Genomic DNA, 12,380 nt, shown 5'->3' with positions numbered 1-12,380 from the left:
AGACTTAGGTTTCTTCAAAAAATCTAAATTTACCGACAAATTCTAATGCTTTCTTAACATAGCCGCACAGTTGATTGTGCAATCCAAGAAATCGGTCCTAATTAGGCTAGAGTAAAACAAGATTAATAGCTAAGCATTAGAGAAAGAAAAACGGTAATCAATTTGGGGATTTATTATTTGGAGATTTATGAATTTATAAATTAATCTTACTTCTTGATCGACATCGTATTATACAGGGATCGACACTAACTTTTAAACCATAGTCGCCTGCAGGGCTAGCAATTTCTAATTTCTACTAGCCCTGATCATAAATTACTTTTCCAGCAGCCAAATGCTGCTGGCCGAGTCGCGAAGCGACGAGGGGGGGTAAATGCGGGAGGGGGTTTCCCCCTCCTGCTGGTGGGGGTAAAAATAGAGATGCCAAATCCTGCATTCTGGCTACATTTTTGGGTAAAATTATATGTCGCTCCATGACTGAACAAAAGACTTTTTTCTTATTGAAAAATTCCACATTTACAGTCATTTAGGGTATTCCGAATCACCTTTTACATTTTGACTGCAAACAATGAATCTGATTAAAAATTCGTAACTGGTTATTTAGTATCAAAGAAAAGTCAGGTATATGAAAAACCAGATCTACATTACAAGGCAAGTCCATCCTCGATACAGTCAAAAATGATAATAAAAAAATGTATGAAAATGAATTAAACTAATATTTGATAATGTTTAGTTAAGATATCAGAAACAAAGTATTATTATTTCTGTATAACATGAACGTACCGGCATGCTTGTATAGATCTGTGTGAAATGTATTTCTGTGCATGATAAAAAGATCAACACTGACCAATATATGCCCGGGCTAATATTTAATAGCTTTTGCTTTTCATACTTTAACTTTTATATCCCTTGTATTTAAAGAAAGCTACATGTTATAAAAATATCTGACATATTCAGCAAGTGTGCAGCGTATGGAATTTGTTCGGTTGCGGTCATGCACACACGTGATTCGAAATAACCCAAACTGTATGGGTCTACAAATGCAGTAATTTTTTTTAATGTTAAGGTGTTGTCAAAAACAATAAATGCTCATGGAAGCTTTTAAAATTGCCGTTCTATCAATCTGTCAATTGCTAATGCATCGTGCTTCACCCACCACAATGCTACGACATCGATGAGGTTTTCAACACGAAAATTTCTTCAATAAGGATAATTTAATTAATTAAATTGCTAATTTTTTAATTAACACTTGTTGTTTATCTCTTTAATTTTTTTTTTTTTTTTTTTTTTTTTTTTTTTTTTTTTTTATCTGATATGTCTTTTGATAACTGGTTGGCTGTCACACATGTGGATGTGTCGTGCAACGTACAGCAACAAGGTAAGTTACCGAGAATCGCGAAACACGGGGGTGATTCAGAAAGTAACAAAATCGGGACTTGTGCGTTTTTAAATTAATTTATAAATGCTCCGCGTGAGTGTTTGGGAATAAATTGCAGTAGCCCTGCAGGACAAGCTCGATGACATGTTTAGTAGCCCGACCTCAATTTTCAGGTGTCCCTGGGCAGCGGGCTACCGTTAGTGTCGAACCCTGTAATATTTGTTCGACGTCATACTGTGGCGCTAATATTTGACTGTGGCAGAACTATGGTGCTAGTTTTTGAACTGTGGCGCTAAGGAATTTAACTTTGGCGGGATCGCCTAGTTAAACGGCCCATGAAGACCCCTGGTACTTGTGTGTACAATCAGAGTGGATTTAATGGTTGTCTATAATATCAAAAAAGAAGTCTGTATTTTAATTTATAATTATCGTGATAAATTGTTGTATATATTGTAGACATGTCTCAAGCTCCGATGTTATAGGTTTTAAAAGTTTTGGCGATTTTAAAAGTTTTTTTTAAAGTTTTTGAGATTCCACCTCTGATTAACACCACTCTTGACGAGTTTCAGTGGCGTTAAGAAAAAAAAAATGAATTATGTGGTTTTCAAATGCCATGAACAGCTAATTTCAGTGCAAAATATTGTATCTGTAAAGAGTTTTATACATCTGCATAAAAAAGGGGTCCTCTCTTGAGTATCCAAGCATAATTTGTTTGTCGGAATTCAATACTTTTCGACCTGACTGATTCTGGTCACCCGGAATACAAATGGACAATAAATGTGCCTCTCTTCTCTCGCTAAATTTTCTTTGGCAATTAAAAACAAGCTGTTTAGATGCATTTTATTTCGGCTGGAGGGGGTCCAAAATGTAGAAAAAAGGCATCCATTCCCCGGTTGAAGTCATTTTACTCCTAATTTTTTATTTTATTTTTTTTAGGGGGGGGGGTCCATATAAAATTAAGAACTCTTCTTACTGTATATTAGACATTGTAGCCTAGCCATTTTGGAAGATGATTGATGGGTCCTGTAGATGTGTAATAAGGTATCGGAATTTTCATTTTTACCCTGGGGGTCAAATGGAGTAAAAAACGACATTTATTTTTATTTAAAAAAAACCTGTTTCCCAGGATTCCTATTACATTTTACACAGTAGCCGTATCATCTTTTGACAGATGGTTGGTGGTGTCCCGTAGATATGAAATAAGATTTCGGAATTTTTCTGTAAACCCTGGGGGTCCAACCGGTGTCGAAAAACTACCTTTTTTATTCAAAACACCCTGGTTCTAAGAAATCCCCTTATATTTTACGTAATGGCCTGATCATCTTTGGGATGATGAATGGCGGTGTTCTGTAGATTTGTAAAAAGGTTTCAAAAATTACATCTTCCCCATGAGGGTAAAATGGGGGTCAAAAATGTTTTTTTATACAAAAAAAACTGGTTCCCAGAATCCACCCAAAATTTATAAGGTTATCTCGAATCATCGGATATCTCAAACTTTAATATAGGTCCCATCTAGTTTGAGATAATGAGGTTTGACTCATGGCAGCACTGTTTAAGGAAATTAAAGAATATGAACAAAATTATGTATCTTAGTATAATCTAATTGCGTAATCTCATTCAAATCGGATAAAACAGCAGGAGGAGTAGTGTTTGTTAAGAGCAATTTTAATCAACACTATGAAATGAAACTTTCAAATAAGGTCCAATTTCAATTTTTTATACCTTCCCATTAAAACTTTGTTCGCCTCTTATGGCCCCATATTATTCTTTGGAGGTTACTATTTAGACAAAGTAAATTTACACTATGTAATGAAGCTTTCAAATTTGTTTTAACTTTTCTGACTCAGTGGTCCTTGAGAAGAGTTTTGAGTCATTATTATTCTACTTAAATAGAGCTGATGAACATTCCTTTCGAAAAACTTCAATACCCTTTACCCAAAGAAACTTTGAGGCAGTTTTGTTTAAATAGGCCCAGCAGTTCATGAAAAAATATTATTGCAAAAACCTTTACAACAGCAATGACAGAGATTCTGATCAGAAATGTTTACTTTACATGTAACTTCAGCTCAGGTGAATACTACCTATCAGCCACATGTTCTTCTGTGCATTTTTTGCTCAATAAAATGCATGGAAATATTTTATGCAGGTTATGGGAAACTATAGTGGGATCTTCATCATCCAGGTATAAGGAAAAGTATAGAGGCAAACTCGTATGTGCAGGTATTACTGTCTTATGGCAGCATGTAGTGATTTTGGTAAAATTTTGTGATTTCAAATTTTCCAAACGTTCCTTGCTATTTTTAAGTATCCACATCTGATTCACACCATTTCTCAAATATATTGTTGCACAGTACCCCTGAAATTTTGCCTTCACAGCTGTTAATATTTAGTGAGGAGTAAAGAAAAAGGCTTGGAAAAACATTTACTGGAACCCGCTATATACCGTTGTTTGTAAGGATTTTTATGAAGTCAAACTCGACATTTAGATATATTGAAGTATTGTCAATTAACAATAGTTATTTCCTTTCATATGTCGACACGATATATATTCCGGTGAGCTTGAAATAAAAAATACCAAAGAGTCTGACACGTCTGTTTCATCTTTGGATATTTTACTAGAAAAAGACGTTAATGGTAATCTAACTACAAAGCTTTATGATAAACGTGAAGACTTAAAAAGTAAATTTCAAAAAAAAAAAAAAAAAAAAAGAAATAAACATACATTAAGATAAATGAAATAAATAATTAATTTAGAATAAAGTTTGAAAATCCTTTAGGGAAAGGGAAAAAGGTGTAAGATTTAGCTGCAATTCCCTGCAAACAAAAATAAATAAATTAAAATGGGGGAATTTTCTAATAAAGCGTTGCAGAAATATTGTTTCAGAGGTTTCTTCCTGATATTTTCTGTTAGTGTGCGATGTACAATGGACGGAAAATTGAGAGAACAATAATAATTGGTTTGTAACTTTTATATACAAATGCAGAATACTAATTCAAAAACAAATTACTTGCAACTAAATAAGAAGAATATAGATATTCATTTTCAGTCGGGTCAATATTGATTTTTTAGAGAGAAAGAGAGACGAACGACAACTCTGAACGGTAATCTTTAGAAAACGAAAGTGATTAAATATTAATCAAAACTGAAACAAATAAAGTATACTGAAAATAATGATTATGATTATACCAAGTGGTCAAAGGAATTTATATAAGAATAACAGCAAAGTAAATCCTTTTGATGTATGGTTTTTCCTATCGGTTCAACAAACCGTTTTCTTAGATTGATTGATCTATTGATTGATTGATTGTATGTTATTTTACGTTCCATTCGAGAATTTTACACTCATATAGAGACGTGATACGGGGCCTCGGTTTTTAAGGTCTCATCCGAAGGACCCGCAACTCTCACTTTAAAGTGCCGAGCGCATGGCAAAGGAGCAGCTGCTACCCATTTTTTATCGACTTAGGAGATTCGAACTCACGAACTCCCGATCACGGAGCGAGCGCTCTACCGGTTTTCTTAATAAACACGACACAGTATTTAGAAACCAAATCTCTTGAAACTTGCTTGTGAAGCATTAAAACGGAAAACCTAAACGTATGTACACGGGTATATGTGTACATATCTCCATGAACATTGAGAAATAACATTAACGATTATTAATTATTCAAGCCTTCGTAGATATATGGATTTTATTTAAAGAAGGGATACCAGTCTTTCTGGGGAAAAAATACAAACATGTATACCCCATCGGTGTTAAAAAGTAAATAAAGTATGCTTTACTTTTAAACAAAAAGTATATTTAGTCACTGTCTGCGAAGGAATATTAATTTGTTGATAAATTAGTTTATATGTTAAGATTGAAAGACAGGGAAAGGAATTAAAAACAATTAAATCATTCCATACATTTATTTAAACTTGATTAAAGCATAACTTCATGTACTTGTATATTGAATTAGTTATGTAATTAGTTCATAATTGTCTATGTTTTGCTGTAAAGGCAGAATATCGTGAGTCATTCTCTAAGTTTGTAAGTAGAAAATGGGAATGTCGGTACGTTTCTGTTTTAGTAGTGAAGTCGACCGACAAAGAGAGAGATGAAGTGATAAATTCAACCAGATTTAGATATTGTTATTTCCGTGTTTTACTTTTCCTTACACTTTTTTTAATCTTTTAACTCCTCATTGTTTCCTTTTTTCCTGTTTTTGACAGAAGACATCCTAAGATATTAAAGACAATAAAAATAATTTAGGTTTTCTGCGTAATCTCTCTCTCTCTCTCTCTCTCTCTCTCTCTCTCTAAAGCTACCCCTAACAAAAATACCATAGTTTACTATACTGAACTAAAGTTTATTATTTACCTAATCAAATGGATTTTGTTGTTTTATTAGACTTAAGGTAGTACAAAACACCCATTAAATCTATTTTACCCAATTTCTTAAAAATTACGAGAAAAAAAATAATATCCCTATATCGTCAATAATCAATGATCTTTGTAAGAAAAATTATAAGCTTTAGCGTATTTCCGTCATATTTTCTTTAAAAAATTAGAGACATCCTATATATTGGTCACTTGGGAGCTTACATTTTAGAATTTGTTTATGCTGTCTAGATGCGATATAACAGTCTGTTATTAAATGCAGTGTATCTTTGATCCATAAATAGTAGAGGGCTGATATTCAGACATGTATATGAGTCTCCATTCTTTATGTACAAAAAAGGTCAAGGTCATATAAAGAGGTCAAAGGTCAAATATATGTGATTTCATCTACTGAATCTTTCACTTTTTTGAAATTGAATTTTTTATCGCCAAAATACCTGAAACCATCTGCTCAATTTTCCGTATTTTGAAACATTTTAATCTGTAACCCATTTCAATCAATCTTTTTTTTTTTTTTTTTTTTTTTTTTTTTTTTTTGTAAAAATTGAATGATACATTTCTCTAATAGAACTTAAAGTGTAGCATATTTACATACGTGAATTTTAATTCCCGGGCTACGTATGTTCTAGTTTTACATCATATTTCACTATAATCTATCAGTAGCAATAGATTTTACTGAATTTTTGTAACAAAAAGATTGCCTTTATAAAAAGCATCACACAAGTTTGCAATATATCAACTGATAATTTTCAAATAAGGCACATTCTCAAGTCGAATGTCTGATTTCACAATCATCTAACAGGGGTCTGATAGGCCATATTTCAAACTATGTGAGCAAAAAATGCGCGATTGAATTTCTTCCATATTAAATATAAAGAGAGATTTTGTATTCTAGAATAAAAAAATTCCAAAAAAAAAAAATGAATTTGAGGAAAATTTTTGCCTAACTATTGTGTACAATCTTAATATTTTCGTCTATTCTGTTTGTGTTTGTTTGTTTGTTTGTTGTTTTAACGTCCATCTCGAGAATTTTTCACTCATATGGAGACGCCATCACTTGTCGGTGGAGAGCTGCAAAGTCCTATACTCGGCACTCAGGGCAACTGAGCAGTGGGGGATCTTCTTCGTGCCAGCACCTACAGCGACACGAGACCTCGGTTTATACGGTCTCATCCGAAGGACCGGTCTCTACGTCCTACAATGGGATTCGAACCCGCGACGTAAGGATCGACTCTTTACACTGCGACTCTAGAGCAGACGCTCTTACGACTGCGCATTGCGGGCGACTATTCTGTATGTGTATTCAGTTTTTCTTATCTTTTGAAACCGATCTTTCTGTGTATTTAGTTTTCCTTATCTTTTGAAACCGATCTATTGAACCACCAGTCAATTAATAGAAATGGCGTTCTTTTCGACTGCAAGTCAATGGACTGCGATCTACTGGACCGCCGGTCAATAGTACCTGCAACGTATTTCGGAAAAAAACCGATCTGGGTTTCGAATCTATATGTAACATTGCGCAGACATCAGTGGTAAGCAATAATTTAAACAATGCTAAATACTAAAATGGAATTTGGTAACGAAACAATTATATAATGCCTGAGAAGTCAATACACCAGAAAATTTTCTCTTCGTGCAGGGAACAGCTCAGTGTTCCTTTCTTTTCCTTTTCTTTTACACTCGGAAATAAGAATTTACTATCAATTCAGATATGACCTGTGCATCTAAAATCCTTATTTATTGTATTACATGCGCTGGGTGTGGACAATTGTACATAGGAGAAACGGGAGACCACATTACGCACTCGTATACGCATACGTAGACAACATATCAACCACATGAGTACAGAAAAATAAAACTGAGTGAACATCTTGCTGTTTGTGGTCAGGGACAATTCTCAGTTTATCCCTTTTATAAACATAATACAGAAAATCCTTTAGAAAGACGGGGGCAAAGAAAAAAAAATCATGAAGATTTTTAAACCGTCCTTAAATAGTTTAATATAGACTGTTCCATGACTTTATTATTTATTATGCTATCAATGCTTTACGTTATTAGTCCCCTACCGGTGAAACCGGAGGGGACTAAAGGTTTCCTCTGAGTCTGTCCGTCCGTCTGTCTGTCTGTCAGTCTGTCCCACTTGGTTTTCCGCACTTTTTTCTTAAACGCTTGCAGATAATGAGCTGATTTTTGGTATGTGAGTGTATCTTGATGAGTTACAGAAGAAGTTTGCATTTCGTTCCGCTTCATTGATTTTTGACGGAATTACGTTTTTTTCAATTTTTAAGGGTTTTCCGCAATTTTCTTCTAACCGTTTGTAGATATTGAGCTGATTTTTGGTATGTGGCTTTACCTTGATAAGTTATAGATCAAGTTTGCATTTCGTCTCACTTCGTTAATTTTTGACGGAATTTTGGCATTTTCAATTCTTAACGGAAACCAGATTACACTTGCCGGTAGGGGACTAGTATTGCTAATGCAATACTCCCAGAATGCTTGTTTTATTTAGTTATGTTTTTAGTGAAGGGATATAGCATTTTAAGTTCACAGGTCCCTACAAATTTACTGTAAACGAATTTTAGAGTAGAAGAGAATAACTTTAGGAGGAATTCACAAGATGATCATAGTAAATTGTATTTAAACACCTCACAAACATGTCAAACTACAAGTCAAACTACAAGTGTTCAAACTTCTTTTCAAGAAGAACTGCTTTTTGCAGCAGCATCTATGCACACCGTGACAAGTCAAAAGAAACCAGAATATACAGAGAGCAATAAATAACACAAATGTGGAATACACAAACTTTATATTTTATTTTTTCGTCTTTGTATTGATACTTTTAATAAAGAACATTCTTCAAACGCTTTTAAATCGAGTAACACGTACAATAATCACTTAGTGATTATGTGTTATACCAGAAAACTCTTAATATTAACGATATGTAAAATATATGTCCGTGAGTCTGAAACATCCGGGTTTCCAAGAAGTGTGTAATTATATATATATATATATATATATATATATATATATATATATATATATATATATATATATATATATATATATATATATATATATATATATATAAGTATAACTATGCCTGGGTTTTTTTTCACATCTAATTTTTTAAAGATTGAATATTGAACAATGTTATCAGCAAATTTATTTTGCAAAATGAAATTATTTATTGAATGATTTTTTTTTTTTTTTTTTTTTTTTTTTTTTTTTAAATAAAATCAAATTGCACAATTGTTTAGATAATGTCAAAAATAGAAGTACTCTTTCAATGAAATTGATAAACGGAAGGAAATTGGTGAAGATATGTTTCTACTTGTTGTGGATGAAAGTCATTGGTTAATTTACACGTCACACAATTACGTTTCTAGTTCATCTGATACTTGTATAGAAATATAATACTCTTCACGAGTACATGTAATACACGTAAAAGCCAAAACTGCGAATACGAATAATCAAAATAAATAGCAATTAACCTTTAATTTGGACAAATTACCATGTCTATCAATATGTTCTCTTCAGTCATTTGTCTCATTGCAATGCTGTGTTTTATAAAGGCACAACCTTTATATTCCAGTGGATTATCACATGAGGAGAATATTCAGGAATTACGTATCATTCAATCAAATATGGAAACACAGATCACGAAGATACTGAAAAAGGAAATTTCCAGCATTAAAGGTAAGATATAAATGTTAAAAAAACAGTATTTCCATAATGACCGATACAGTGTATCAGCAGGAATAAAACTATTGATAACTTCAAATGATTATTAATGAACGTAGTTTAAAAATTATCAAATTCTGTGAAAAACTACTTTAGGAAAAATAAACACCTAACGATATGTTTATAAAATGCTTGTAAACAATCTGACCTCAATAAATAATAAACTATTACTTTGATACTGGTATAAATGCATGTTAATCCAGGTCTAAATGCGTGTATATCCCTAACAAAAAATACTATAGGTAACTTTAGTTTACTATAGTTAACTATAGTAAATCAAAGTGTCCAAGTTATCACTATAGTAAATCAAAGTTTTCAAAGTGATCACTATAGTGTCATAGTGATCACTGTAGTAAATCAAAGTTTTCAAAGTGATCACTATAGAGTCATAGTTATCACAATAGTAAATCAAAGTTTTCATAGTGATCACTATAGTAAATCAAAGTTTCCATAGTTATCACTTTAGTAAATCAAAGGGTCAAAGTTATCACTGTAGTAAATCAAAGTTTTCATAGTGTCAAAGTTATCACTATAGTTAACTATAGTATTTATTTTTTGTTAGGGTAGTTCCTAAACTGTTCCTTTACATCTGCAAATTGTTGTTTATATCAGAATTCAAGTAATTAACTTTTTTTTTTTTTTTTTTTTTTTTTTTTTTTTTTTTTTTTTTTTTTGCAAAACATTTTAACATTGATCATTTTCTCTACGACTAAAAGTCAAAAGTATCAATGTTTTTGATGTTTTCTAAGAATTTGAGGTACTTTAGCTGTACAGATCACGTTATCTTCTCTCATTAAAACTTGAAAGACAATTGAATAAAATATACTAGATAATGAAAAAATAAAGACTTTAAATCTTATTTCAGAGACATATTTATATCTAAGACTTACAGTTGTTCAATTGAAATAATTATTTACAAAAACAATATACATATATATATATATATATATATATATATATATATATATATATATATATATATATATATATATATATATATATATATATATATATATATATATATATATATATATTCCATCAAAATGAGTTGTTGCGATTTCTATTTCAATCTTTCGTTGTGCATTTGTTTTGGCCAAAGAAATTGCAACGTCGCAGGTTCTTTTGAAAATATAATTTTTTTTTTTTTTTTTTGAAATATTCACTTGGTGATAAGAGGAATGAATAGAGACCTTAATGTGAAAAAAAAACTGAAGTGTCTTCTTAATCAACAACGACATTAATAAAATTTATGCATAAATTATATATGTCATTGAATTATTACTAATTTGAGAAATACGGTGGTTAATATATTCAGAGCAAGATATGAACTTTCTTCAAATACTGGAGAAGATGCAGACTGAACTCAGAAAACTGGAAAACAGAGTAACAAATGTTACAAAAGGTACACATACATCATTTACTGATTCCATATGTTTCATGATAAACATATCTAGGAAATCAACTATATATACGTTAGTATGGAAACAGATTATTCAAAAGCAATAATTTTATTCAATCATTTTTATTAAGTCATAACTCAAAAATAACGGCAATTATTGGTTGAATTCCAACCAAATAATACATTAATCCTTTCTCTACCGGCGCATTTTACGTGATTTTGGAGACCTTTTGACATAGCATTATCAAATTATTTTTAACCAAGGAGAAAGCTAGGCATAATGCATACCATTTTGTAGGGAATTTCATAGAGATGATATTTCATGACTATTCAGTTACCCAAAGACTGACCTTATTAGTAGAAATGGAGGTCAAAGGTCAAATAAGTGCAAAATTTTATCGAATTTTTCGATAAATTTTAATTTTCAAGCTAAAAATTTACAATGATGTATGTTGAAATAGGAAATTTGGAATATACTCACAAAAGAGCATTTTACTGTACTACATGAATCACATAAACTTTTTTTTTTCAATTCTGCATATAATGACTTTAAACGGGTTGCTTAGCAACGGGGTATTTTTCAATTTTCGGTCAGCAATTTTCCTTTTTTTCATTATCCTAGACACATTTATGCATTCCAGCACATTCTAAAGTCAAATATGAGGTCATAAAATTAAAAGGGACATACAGCAGATAAATTGCTTAAAGTTTGACCTCATTAGAACTATTTTTAGGAGGTCAAAGGTCAAATAAGTGCAAAAATTTCATCAACTTTTTCGACACTTTTCAATACTCTTGCTAAAATTTTACACAATGGATGCGGAAATAGAAAATTCTGAATATATTCTCAAGAAGGCATCAGAACTGCAATATCCAAATGCCACTTCAGTTCAAATATTTGTTTATTGACTTTTAAGTGGTTGCTAAGCAACATTTTCAATTTTTTGGCTGTATACATTGTATGTTTGTTATCGCTCATTCTAGACACTTTGCGTGTATTCCATGATATTGTAAGTAAGATATGGGCCAAAATAATGTAAAGAACATTATAGAATTAAGTATTGACCTTGACACTTCTGTTCTTAGTGGGGTCAAGGTCAGATCAGTACAGAATTCTGCCTTAAATTGCAAGTATATATAAATTCTGAAATGCTGCAATCATTATGGATATATCATCTAATAGTTGACGTAAAAAGTTGTGAACAACAAAATCCTGAGAGAAATTTGATAAAATGAATTAATCTTTTTTATTTTGCATATCTTGGTTGCCATTCTAAAAATACATCTAAAACATGTGAACTGAAATAAAATTCGTAAGATGCGATTGCATGTAATTCAACCTTAGTGACACACATTATTAAAATAATATGGTAAATATCATATGGTTATATGAAAAGCATGAAAAAACCTCATGAGATGGACAATGGATGGAACTCGGAATCTCTTTTTCAAATAAGTGGCTTTTGCATTACAATCCTTTCATT

This window comes from Saccostrea echinata, unplaced genomic scaffold, assembly GCF_033153115.1.
Source record: "Saccostrea echinata isolate AGI-Se365-2 ecotype Australia unplaced genomic scaffold, CSIRO_AGI_Sech_v1 ptg000007l, whole genome shotgun sequence".
NCBI classification, from domain to species: Eukaryota; Metazoa; Mollusca; class Bivalvia; order Ostreida; family Ostreidae; genus Saccostrea; species Saccostrea echinata.
Note: the sequence above shows the minus strand (reverse complement) of the source record.